The sequence below is a fragment of the Lissotriton helveticus genome, chromosome 3_1 (genome assembly GCF_964261635.1).
Source record: "Lissotriton helveticus chromosome 3_1, aLisHel1.1, whole genome shotgun sequence".
NCBI classification, from domain to species: domain Eukaryota; kingdom Metazoa; phylum Chordata; class Amphibia; order Caudata; family Salamandridae; genus Lissotriton; species Lissotriton helveticus.
Window position 1 is genome coordinate 1,236,893,402 of NC_136061.1, and position 12,534 is coordinate 1,236,905,935.

A 12,534-nucleotide genomic window follows, 5' to 3' on the forward strand; every position below is an offset into this window, starting at 1 on the left:
GACTCATAAATACCGAATTTTACCGATTCGGTATTTATGAATCGGTAAATATGAAGGGGTGAGATGTAGGTACATTTTGAAATTGATTTACTGAATCGGTAACATTCGGTATTTACCGATTCGGTAAATACCAAATCGGTTTTTCCTATTGATTCCTATGGGCTGTGAAGCCCATAGGAATCAATGGGAAATACCGATTCGGTATTTACCGAATCGGTAAATACCGAATGTTGCAAGGGTGCAGGGGGTGTCACTTTGACACCCTCTAGCACCTGAAGTAAAGGCATGTGTGACATGTGGCACACATACAGGCCCTTAGGGCATGTCTGTGTGTCACAGTGCACAGTGTGCATGCACAGATGTGCATGCACACCTGGATTCGGTATTTTACCACACAATAGGATTGTGTGGTAAAATACCGACTCTTAAGGGCCTGTGACACTCTCAGGAGTGTCACCTACATCTGGATTTACAGAATCGGTAAAATTACCGATTCGGTATTTTACAGAATCTGTAAATTTACCGAATCGGTAAATTTACAGATTCTGTAAAATAATGGCCCCTACATGCCAATGCCTAATTACCTTTTCGTAATTTGTTCTGCTCATTGACTTTGTTCCGCATCTCGCGTGTGAGTTCACACTCTGCACACGCGTCCCGTGGGCCTCCTGCTACTCACCTAAGGTTAGGGTAGTGTAGTCCCAGCGATCCTACAGCCTCTGGGCATCTTCATTTCCTCTATCGATTTCCTTATACCATTTACTTAGTATATGGTTTGTCGTGCCCCTAGGGCACCATTGTAATTTGTGCGACTTACTGTATTTTTCTTAAAGAGATTGTTATGTGCTTAGCCTTCTGATCTCATAAAGAGTTCAGAGGTGTTTGTTATTAATAAATAGACTGTTTATTTTCATAACAACCTGTGTGGTGTCCTTTCATCTGGTATTCAAGGGGTTATATGTGGTAAAACAGCTGGCTTCACATGCCAAAAGAGTTTAGCCTAAGACTGCTTTGTCCATGCTACCATTAGGATAGCTGGTCTATAAGGTTGACTTACAACCAATCACCATAAGGGTTGTTTGGACTGATACAAGGTGATCCCTAGAACTAGTGAGCATCATATATCAGGCCAACTTCTCACAGGCTTTTATCAACAAGTTCTGTGATATAGCCTGGGTAAATTTGTACCTCCTAGTTGGGACACTTTTTGACTTTTGGATTGAGTTCACCCTGTCCCTATTTTAATATTAGGGTACCTCCCTCTTTTGTTACATATGATGCATATAAGCCTTACAGTTAAGTGAGACACCACTAGCCAATGGATGAGGTTGGGCTGCGATTGTATCTCATGCTATTTAAAATTAATGATAATGACAAGATCTAAAATTTAAAACCTTTTGAGGGATTTGTTTACTGTGGATATTAATTTGGACATATATGGATTATTGGATAATTGTTGACTCTTGCTGACAAGTTAAGAAGTCACCAAGATTTGATGAAAGAAGAGAGTTACAGGTAGGAATTCAAATTTTTGATAATTTAGTAAAAACATTTTTAAAAAAATGCAAATTAAATTATATAGAATTATTAAAAGAGGCAAGTAATTTAGGGAACTATTAGTTAGCATTTGTAATGTATTTGTAATGTAATATGTAATGGTAAACGGTCAAAATATCGAATCCAAAATATAGACAAACCAAAATATCGAGTTCAAAATATAGAATGGACAAAATATCGAATGGACAGAATATAGACATTAAAAATATCGTTTTGAAGGTAAGTAATGTAATATCGATTTTAAAAATATAGACAGTCAAAATATCGAAGTACATAATATAGTTTATTAAAAATATCGAATTTTTAATATATTTTAAGTAATTAATTTTATGTTATTTAATTATTGTGTAATTTAATTCTGTAGCGGGTTGTGGGTTTATATGGGAATAGGGTGGGAAGTAATTTAATTATAATTAATTAAATATGTTAATTAATTAATTGGTATTTATTTAGAATGAACTGTTAATTAATTTTTAATTGGTAATTAATTAATTCTTAATTGATAATTATTTTTTATTAATTGATTAATTGATATTTATGTGAATTAAATTATTTATTTACTGTAGCGGGTTGTGGGTTTATAGGGGAATAGGGTGGGAAGTAATTTAATTATAATTAATTCAATATGTTAATTAATAGATCAGCCCTTTCCTTGCTGGAAAGATTTTCTCTGATGTACGTTAACCAGCAAAAACGGTTAGAATAATCAAGGGAAAGACAATCTTTCAGAATTTTTTTTCTCAGGTCGGCTACCTTCTTCAAACAAATTTTCATCCATAATGACAATGGACGATAGGCAGGCACAGCTGAGAGGAGGGCAATCCCAAGTTCTTTGTGGGCTATAATTAATGGAATATACTGGGGTAAGCAGAGAACCTGTCTCAGAAAAGTGTTTTCAACAGATTGCAATACCCCAAATCTCACTGCCATACGTGACCTTCAATATACATTTAGCTTTGTAAATCTACAAAACTACTGAGGTCATTCTACTTCTTAGTCTGGAGGCAAAACTAAGGACGGACACAATAGCCCTTGCAAAGTTCAATAAGTATTGTAAACCCCTTGCTGTCTTCACCAGGAGGATAGCATCATCAGCATGCAGAAGGAATGGCAAACTTTGCTTGGCCACCTGAGGGAAGTCCGTATTTAATTTCGGAAGGGCCTGCTCCAAGTTATTAATATACAAATAAAATAAAAAAAGGGCCAGGGTACACCCTTGATGGACCCTTCTCTGTAATTCAAAACTCATGTGATACTTTGATAGCCTTAGAATGCGTTCTATAGCTTTGGAGTCTCTATGGAGATCCCTTAAAAACAGAACAGGGTCTCTATCAATGCCAATAGGGAGCATTAACTGCCAGAGTTTGGATCTGTTAACACGATCAAACACGGATGACAGGTCCATGAAAGCTAAGTAATGTAGTCCTAAGTATGTTTATCTTACTTTCGAGACTACTACGTAGCAGAACAAATCAACCCTTCCTTGGTTGACGCATATCTACAATTTGGACTTATTAATGCGACCCTGTATCTTATATATAGTAGGTAATTGATGATAAGGATCTTGCTAGGTGGAGGGGTAGAGGACTCACTCTTTTTCTCTTTTGACTTTTTTTCGCTGGTGTTACACATGCATGAGGAGAAGTTCTGTGTGCCCCTTTTCTATATATAATTTTTCCCTTTCTTTACAAATTGAACAAAGCAATACCTTGCTATATTAGGGGATTTTGTCTGACTCACCTTGACACATCTGTAGTCACTTAAACTACTCCGCTTCTTATAGAGTCTCACCACAGGCATTGTTAAACGAGCCTGAATATTAGCACATCAGCACGAAATTAATAAATAAACGTAAATGTATTATGTTTTGCCATTAGGATGCAACAGAAGTAATAGATAAATGTCAAATCAATATGTCAAAATATTGCATATTCTTTTGTTTAATTTTCAGATATAAAGGACCCCCTGATTTTAATTATGTTTGTAATGGTCTGTGTTCAATGTTGGCCCTGATGTAGGTGATATTACCGAGTTCACCGAAACGTACGTTGGCCTTTAACATCTGAGATCCGTATATAACAAGATTACAAAGAGAGAGAAATCTAAGAACAAATGACTTATGAACTTGGAAATTGTCAGAGATGAAAAATTTGGATATTTAACCCTGTAAAGAAGCCTATGGGATCTCGGATGTACGGTTGTCTTTTGTATGTGATTCTTTTTGTATATTGTTACAATTGAGAGTATGTCACACTAGGAATGAATGATTAAGAATGCCTGAGGTTTTTGACAGTAATTTTTCGTTGTGGGGTCCGAATCAATTTTCTTTCACTTACTTTTTGCACTAAAATATGTATAAAATATGAAAACAATGATGAAATGTTTTATTGATCATAACTGTGAAATAACAATAAATAACAAACCAAAGTACTTTATGTGTATGTGAATACTTACACGTATGTTGCATCTCTAGAGAAATGTATTAGATTTATTCATAGTTGTCAAAAAGTAATAGGTCAGTATAGAGGTTCTACTTGTTAAGCTAAGTAGATGGTGCCAATACGGGTGACTGTGTACTTATTCAGCACGTACACATTTAAACTCTGGTCCACCATTGAACAACCAGGTCGAAAACCATATTGGACCTTGGTCAGGATAGTATTGTTATCTACCCAGCTAGCGAGCCAATCAAGAACCATGCTGCCCACCACCTTTACAACAGAGTCCAAAAGGGAGATGGGCCTATAACAATGAGTGCTTTCCCAATGTCACACTCATACTCATCTGCACTGTCAGGAGGTACAAAGCATAAGGCAGGTGGTTTTCTATGAAGTTCACTGTCTGATAAGAAATCCTCAACTAGGGTGATTTTTTAATTTCACGCCAATATGCCGGAGAAAAGTGAAACAAAATCCTTACATTTTGGAAGTAAGGTATATTTTTGTAATTGTATTATTAATTGATCATTCAAAGTCAATTGTTACTTTCTAAGAATTGTATTCATTGTTTTGCATTTTATAACTGTTAATAATTCAGTTATATGCCCCTTCAAGCTAAAGTTATTATTAAAACCACTTAAATATATAGGGCAAATTTACTCCACTTGCAGGTTCTTATTCACCAGTAATCAGTGAGTAATTTAGATGTAACCATTGTGATCACCCATTCCCATTGTTATCTTGTATATTTGATGAATCCTCAACAGAGATTTTATCTGACTAGATTCTGTATGTCCTTGGTTCATTTTTTTGGTGGCTTTCACACAGCAATGTAGTTGGTCTAATGTCCATGTGATAACTTCACAACACAGAGCACATTTCATTTTACTCTCTTTTGTCCTTTGTACAAGTCAGTAAGAGTTAAATATTTACTTTTTAAAGTCTATCCAACTCTGTTCTTATGCATAAGGGTATAGGTTTTCATTCTCTTTGGACTTAATAGCCATCTGCTGTGCAATTTTAAATTTTATAAGAGCAGCAAATGCAATAAGAAAGAACTATGGCTAAGGGAGGGTTGGTGAATTCTGTAAGGGGTGGTCCAAAATTGTATTGAACAAATCGGAGCGCTGTTATTTTAATATTTTTGTGAAGACTCCTGTTGTTTCTTAAATGTGTTTTTATAATGAACTTTTGTATTGTGTGCTTTTATGATTTATTTAAAACGAATAACGCTTGTTTGACTAACTGACTGTATGGTGAGGATTGCTTATCAGAGAGTAATCTATATACTAATGGGACAGTTGTGTTAATTCAGGGGGATGTCAATGTCAGAATAAGTTTGTGGTGTTATTTGTTGGGGATTACAGGCCTGTTTTTTGCTTTGTATCATTCTCCTCATATTAAGAATGGTGGACATGCTACAGGCTATGTCATAGGAATGGTTTCAAATGCCAAACTTAAAATGTAAGAAACACAAAGGGGTGCTATTGGTCTATATTGGCTAGAAAGTGTCTGTTTTCTATTGGAAGAGTGTATGTATGAACTATAAGTGTGGAAAAGGGGGAAGAACAAGAAATAGGAAAAGTAAACCCATCAGCCCACCCATTGGCGGAGCATCATCATCTGGGATTTTAGAATACAAACTGGTATCCACTAGGTACCTCACCGTGGGAGAGTGTGAGGGAACTCTAGTATTGGATCCACCAGTGATGGAAAGCCAGACAGCAGTGTATCATGAGCTGTGGGATATGTAAAAGTTGCAGTGCTCAAAGAAAGAGTGAGCTAAATAGAAAGTGGTGATTTACAATTGACTAGCATGGTGCCTAATGACTAATTTTATTCTGGCGGTCACCATGTTGACAAGGTTAAAAGCAGAGTGTGGATGGATGAAACCAAATATTACCATCCATAGATGAGTTAGTTGGTCGACATGTTTCAGCCTAAAAGGCTTTCTTCAGGACCTATTGTAACACTACTGCAACTGTGAAAAATAATAAAAAGTACCAAGTACAATGCAAAAGCAATAAACCTACCATACGTGTGTATACTTTGTGGTAGGAAATGAAGTCATGGTGTGTAAAAAAATGTATCCGCTCCTAAAACACAAACAATAGTAAAGACAGACACATATATCAATTGTGTAAATATGAAAACTAATACAAAGCTCCCCCGTTAGGCAGGAGACACCCTGTTGCACAGCATCTCAAGGATGACTAAATGTCTTATCCTTAGTCCATTAATACTTCATCATGATAGGGTTCCAAAGTAAATTTATTGTTTCAGCAAATTTTCCACAAAACCAAAATTCAGGTATATTTCTCTCAACATTCAAATCCAGTATAAATCCTTCCCCAATGCATTTCGGGCCGATTTGCTAGCCCTTCCTCAGGGGACAACTCTACAAAAAAGGAAATACATCTTCATGTCACTCAGGACGTCAAGTGCAGTATTCAAACATTATCATCAATTACATATTAATTCATGCCATTGATTAAATTACTATGAATCATAGCTCCAGTGCATAAACAGACACTAAGGTGTCAATTGAATGTGAAACATATCCCATAGTGCAAGGTTATCCAGTCAAATAATATGAAAGCTGTGTTTCCACAAACGAATCAAAAACAAGTTAAAAACGTGATTCTCAGCATGCCTCCAATGTCAAACCTCATGCCCCCGTCACCGATTTGTGCACTTAAGTCGAGCCCCCGATTAGACCCCACTCTGAGCGAGCGACCGATACTCACAAACAATTACATCGAGCTGCAGCGCGGTGTCTGTAAAATAACAGCACAGCGCGTATGAATATTATTGCATCACGCTCGTAGGCTAATGTGTAAACGCATTCTCCAGAACGGAGTACTCACTAGGTCATGGTGGTGGAAACCAGTGTACTCGTCTCTATGTCGGGAACCCCAGGAATAAACCCGGGTCATGGCGTTTTAACCGCGTTGTGTTAGTATACCAAACAGTGAAAACGGACTACCAAAAACCAAAAATAAACAAAAAACATAGCGGCCATCTTGAGTGAGTGAATAAACATGCAAACGGAGCGGCCATCTTCAGTGAGTGAATAAACATGCAAACGAAAAACTCAAAAGGTGTTATCAAAAAACGACCATAATAGTGCATAGATAAGCTATATATTCACAGAGACATGTCAACATACATAAAAAACTGATTAGTGTTACAGATAGCACAAAAACTCTATCCGGTCATTAAGACCGTGTGGCTGCATCGACGCCATATAGCGGATCCAGAATCTGCGGAGAGTACCTGCCAGCAGGAAGTTAACAACATGGTGAAAAGATTCAGAGACCGGGGGTACCCTGAAGAGAGTTTAGCCATAGCAGCCAACCGAGTTGGAGTTATGAAACGGGAGGAATTGTTACAAACCACAGTGAAGCCAGCGAACACCAGAATGGTGGTGGTATCGAAATACAGCATTCTGAGTAACAGTTACAAAAATATAATTCTTAAACATTGGTCATTACTGAGTTGTGAACCAGACTTTCGGGGTATTTTTGACCAACCGCCGATGTTTGCTTATACAAGGGGTCGGAATTTGAAAGAGATGTTGAAGGCATCCATTAAAGACAGTGAACCAATCACATACAGAGGTCTACGTCCTTGTTATAACTGCAGTAACTGCAACAATTGCATTCCAGGAAACACCATCAGCCACCCTATGAAGGGACATCCAGTGAAATTAAGAGTGAACGCAACCTGCAATTCAAGCAATGTAATCTACATGCTCAAGTGCCCGTGTGGCAAATGTTATATTGGTCATACTGAAAGGAAGATCAGAATTCGTTTACTCGAACACAAGAGCAACATAAGAACAGGCAATTTGAAATCCACTGTTGCCACACACTTTGCTGAACACAAACATTCTGTAGCTCAATTGAAATACGTGATATTAGAACAAATCACTCCTACTCACAACAACAAACAGACATTGCTCAAAAGAGAAAATTTCTGGATCCGCTATATGGCGTCGATGCAGCCACACGGTCTTAATGACCGGATAGAGTTTTTGTGCTATCTGTAACACTAATCAGTTTTTTATGTATGTTGACATGTCTCTGTGAATATATAGCTTATCTATGCACTATTATGGTCGTTTTTTGATAACACCTTTTGAGTTTTTCGTTTGCATGTTTATTCACTCACTGAAGATGGCCGCTCCGTTTGCATGTTTATTCACTCACTCAAGATGGCCGCTATGTTTTTTGTTTATTTTTGGTTTTTGGTAGTCCGTTTTCACTGTTTGGTATACTAACACAACGCGGTTAAAACGCCATGACCCGGGTTTATTCCTGGGGTTCCCGACATAGAGACGAGTACACTGGTTTCCACCACCATGACCTAGTGAGTACTCCGTTCTGGAGAATGCGTTTACACATTAGCCTACGAGCGTGATGCAATAATATTCATACGCGCTGTGCTGTTATTTTACAGACACCGCGCTGCAGCTCGATGTAATTGTTTGTGAGTATCGGTCGCTCGCTCAGAGTGGGGTCTAATCGGGGGCTCGACTTAAGTGCACAAATCGGTGACGGGGGCATGAGGTTTGACATTGGAGGCATGCTGAGAATCACGTTTTTAACTTGTTTTTGATTCGTTTGTGGAAACACAGCTTTCATATTATTTGACTGGATAACCTTGCACTATGGGATATGTTTCACATTCAATTGACACCTTAGTGTCTGTTTATGCACTGGAGCTATGATTCATAGTAATTTAATCAATGGCATGAATTAATATGTAATTGATGATAATGTTTGAATACTGCACTTGACGTCCTGAGTGACATGAAGATGTATTTCCTTTTTTGTAGAGTTGTCCCCTGAGGAAGGGCTAGCAAATCGGCCCGAAATGCATTGGGGAAGGATTTATACTGGATTTGAATGTTGAGAGAAATATACCTGAATTTTGGTTTTGTGGAAAATTTGCTGAAACAATAAATTTACTTTGGAACCCTATCATGATGAAGTATTAATGGACTAAGGATAAGACATTTAGTCATCCTTGAGATGCTGTGCAACAGGGTGTCTCCTGCCTAACGGGGGAGCTTTGTATTAGTTCATACTCACGCTGGTAGGTACAGACAGCGCCCTACCTGTTCGCACGCCACAGAGTTTACCACTGAAGAGAATCAGAATAATTGCTGTGCAAGCCCTTCGCTACATTTTTAGTAAATATGAAAACAACATATATGTAATGAGACATATAGCAGCCACAGAGTCATTGCTCGGGTAATGTTCATTATGTAATCACTCACCCAAAATTTACTTGGGGCTGGCCTCACCTCGCCTGGCGCTCGCTCAGGTAATGAGGCTCTGCTCTAAAGAAATTGGAAAGAAGGAGAAAAATATCATAACATCAGCTTATGTATGATATGGATCCATTTCATAGATCTCCTGGTGTTCCAGAAAGGCAGAAATGCAGAACAGCAGTCCTCGCTGGCCTAGCCAGTCGATGATCAGAAAGGTGTTAAGACATTCATCAGTTCAATTTGTGAAAAGAAAAAGACGGCTTGCGTCTGTAGTTGTTTAACAAACATGAACTGACAATAGGCTCAATAACCTGAATGGCACCTATTTGGTTAAGCAAATAGGAGATCTGCAAAAACAAGGTAACAGATCCATGAAGTGAGAACTTCAAGTCAAGATAACTAGTTTTTAGTCACTTAGCTTATTAAAAACGAAGTTCTCAAGATAAAAATGTGGCCATCAAGACTTAAATTGTAAACCACCTAGCTGTTACAGTATGGGGTTAAGAGTATAAGCCTCCCATGTTTGTAGCCTCTAGCACACTCACCTGTCTGTCGGTACCTCAAGCCCCTACTGAGTCAAGGGGAAGGTAACTAGACGGACAGACAAAGTCACCAGCCTGGGGCTACTAATGTACTGAACGCCTTATTAAAATCTTAAAAACTGGCGACAGCCCACTCAGTCCATCTAAAGAACAGCCCAGGGGCCTTTGTTGCCCCCACGTACAACAACCAAATGACTATCGATCACATCATCCTAAGTGACAAACTGCAACCCTTGATGTCGGATTACTCAGTACACCTTCGTAGCGACAGCGACCATGCCGCCTTAACAATCACACTGAACCTAACAGCAAAAGCACGCCATTGACTACAATACATTGGGGCCGCAAACGGCGAAGAACTAATTAAGCTACCCAGAAGAATTAAATGGGGGCAGGCAGCAACCATCACGTTCAATAACTGGTCAAATTCGTGGGCAGGCTGGCCACCGAGCGACCACAACAAGGGTGCGATAGCAACATGGGATGGAATCACCGGGACCTTAGCGGCGATACTTCCAGGGGACACAGCAAGGGCAACCCGTTGGCACCCACCATCTTCATTCGGATTCAACCGGGCAATCAAAGAAAGTGCCAAACATCTGTACATAAAACGAAAAGCATTCCGGAAAAAAAGGCACAGCTTCAGACAAAAAACAGCTACAAGGGACCGCAAAATGCCATTCGAAGAAGGTGTGGGCAGCAAAACGTGAACATTGCGAAGCACAATGGCTGAAAATCTTTGACTTGCTGAGCCCCGGGAAATCGCAAGAGTTCTGGAGCTACTTAAGCAATCTCGGACGAGGTACCAATCACAGAGAAAACTCCCTCGAGGCCTCTACCTGGGTTGCCCACGTAAAAGCTCTATACAACGAAGACCAAGCCGCCCTTCACTCAAAGAAAGCACCCACAGTAAGAGAAGAGCCAGATTCCATTACCGATAAGAAGGCAACTCCCGGAAAATTGCTAGTATCCAAAATCTTTAAAAAATCAGGCAAAACGGCGCAGCGGGCCCCAATGGCCTTCCAGGTCTATTGTTTAAAGCAAACATAGAATTCTGGTCCGAAAATCTGACCCACCTATACGCCGAATGTTGGCTCCTGGGGGACGTGCCAGACTCCTGGAGAGGCTCGCTTTTACACCCAACCCATAAGAAAGGGCCTAAATCAGACCCGTCCAACTACCGGATGATTGCCCTCCTGGACATCAAGGGCAAAGCCTATGCCAGTGCCATCTTGTCTGATCTTGCAGACTGGGCAAGCGAAGAAGGTCTTTTGCCCCTTTGTCAAACCGGATTTATACCCGGGTCTTCAACCGTGGACAACATCACTGCACTTTCTTACCTGGCCCACCAAGCGCGGTTGCGCAAAAGCCTCCCTCTATTCGCCTGCTTCATCGACTACTCCGCAGCGTTCGACGGGGTAGATCGCACTATCCTATGGAGAAAACTGGCACAATGGAATATCAATCCGATCCTGCTAAGAGCAATTCAGTCTCTGTATCAAGAAACGTGGGTCAGAATCAAACTTTCGAGTGATTCTGCATCCGAGAAGATTGACACGGATGGAGGCCTAAAACAGGGGTGCGTTTTAGCACCATTGTTGTTCAATCTATACACAGCAGACATGGAGATAGCCCTGCCCGGGGCAGCCTTAGCCACCCCGAGGATCGGGGGGACCAAAATCCAGTTCATGCAATACGCCGATGATCTGGTACTCCTGGATCACACTAAGATAGGCCTACAAAAGGCGCTGAGTGCCCTGGCAACATATAACGATAAAACAGGTTGGTAGCTAACCCTGCCAAGTCGATTCGATAAGTCTTTATTTCGAATAAAAAAATTCATAAAAGACAGTGTACAATCATACATACATATTAAAAAGCATTTTACATTAAGATAATAATATACACATTTCATTCCAAGGAATAATAAAGTACTTCACAACTGTGTATAATAGACAGATGGGACGCAAGTTAAATGCACATAGGTAAATACCGCTGAAAAAACATACAGGATACTGTGTGTAGCTGATTGAGGGCTTTCAACAAACGGGGATACCCAATTTTTTGGATCGGATCAGCCAAGCCCATTTCAAAAATTTGGCAACACATACCACTACGGTTTCAGATCTAATGGTACGAAGTTTCAGGAGTGCGTCTTGATAGCCACCACTATTAAGGGTCAGGCAAATCGGTCTTAACCACTTACTTCTTGGTGCTCCATAGGTAGGACAACCAAAGAAGAAGTGTCCAACACTTTCTTTCTGATCAAGGCACCAGGGGCAATTGTTACCTATAGACTTGTCCCATTTTGCTCTAAAGGTGTTAATGGGCAAAGTGCCAATTCGAAACTGATGGTAAAGTTTTCGATCCAAGACACTTGTAATTAGGTCCCAGTACTGTTCTAACGAAGGAGCAGCCTTGTGCACTAAGAAAGAGCCAGTTAGATTAACGTCACATGATTGGTTAACAAGAATAGATTTTCTCCAGGCCCAGAAGAGCGCCTTAAACTCAAGTTTAGACGGAAATCTGGCCCCCCCTGGATTCAACCAAAGGTCCGGAAGGCCCATCTGGTTCAATGTGTTTTTCACTACCTCAAACCATTGTAATTTGTGTGCCCCCCACATGAGTTTTACTTCCTCCAACTCTTGGGTAAACAGACCAAGCTCTGGAGTGGACCAGAGGCGGCGCCAAAAGGCCACCAGACGGTACTGGGCCATCT

General features: G+C 39.8%; 1 protein-coding gene across 2 annotated transcripts in view; it reads right to left on the reverse strand.

Annotated features, from left to right (window-relative positions):
* The window catches only part of LOC144823402 (NXPE family member 1-like), a 455,053-nt gene that overhangs the window by 297,013 nt on the left and 145,506 nt on the right, over nt 1-12,534 (reverse strand). The gene's annotated exons all lie outside the window — the stretch shown is intronic.